General features: G+C 36.6%; 1 protein-coding gene across 1 annotated transcript in view; it reads left to right on the top strand.

Annotated features, from left to right (window-relative positions):
- Positions 1 to 677, top strand: part of NASP (nuclear autoantigenic sperm protein (histone-binding)) — a 25,287-nt gene that overhangs the window by 8,639 nt on the left and 15,971 nt on the right. The gene's annotated exons all lie outside the window — the stretch shown is intronic.

Here is a 677-nt window from a genome sequence, read left to right as displayed (position 1 = left end):
ATGCTGAGGCAATAGGATCGCTTGAGCCCAGGAGTTTGAGGTTGCTGTTAGCTAGGCCGATGCCACAGTACTCTAGCCCGGGAAACAGAGTGAGACTCTCAAAAAAAAAAAAAAAAAAAACACTCACAAGTAGTCATTTTTTTAGTGTCTTAAAGTATTGGAAAATTCTTGGGTATTTTTTACCAGAATTTATTAACCAGAATAAGGTAAATTGAGTGTGTACAAGCTAGCAAATGATCTGTCATCTATTCGGTCTCAGTTCTGGGAAATTTCTATCCTTGTAATCATACAGAGCATTCTGATGATTTGCCATAAAAATCCTGCCAGAATGTTACTGGCTATCTAGAGAAATGGGGGTGGATGCGAAGTTTGGGAAATATTATGGCCCTGTTGTACAGGGGGAATGCATGTATGTCTTGTCCTTTTGAACAAGAGTCAACAGTGCTTTTCAGGTGGCTGGGTGAGAGGTATGCTTATTTCTTTCAGTGTTCTTACAGCTTTAAAAGTTTTGATTGTTCCTCTTCTTCCATGAGTATGTATAGTTTCATATTGCCCTCACTTGGCTTACTCTTCTGTTGCTTTTATAATATAGAATGATATATATTTTTTCTTTTTTCTTTTCTTTTTTTTGTTAGGACTATATTTTCTGTCTTGGAAAAATCATTAGGTTATAGCCA

Source organism: Propithecus coquereli, unplaced genomic scaffold, assembly GCF_000956105.1.
Source record: "Propithecus coquereli isolate 6110/MARCELLA unplaced genomic scaffold, Pcoq_1.0 Scaffold299, whole genome shotgun sequence".
Lineage (NCBI taxonomy): Eukaryota > Metazoa > Chordata > Mammalia > Primates > Indriidae > Propithecus > Propithecus coquereli.
Note: the sequence above shows the minus strand (reverse complement) of the source record. Positions and strands in the feature narration are given on the sequence as shown.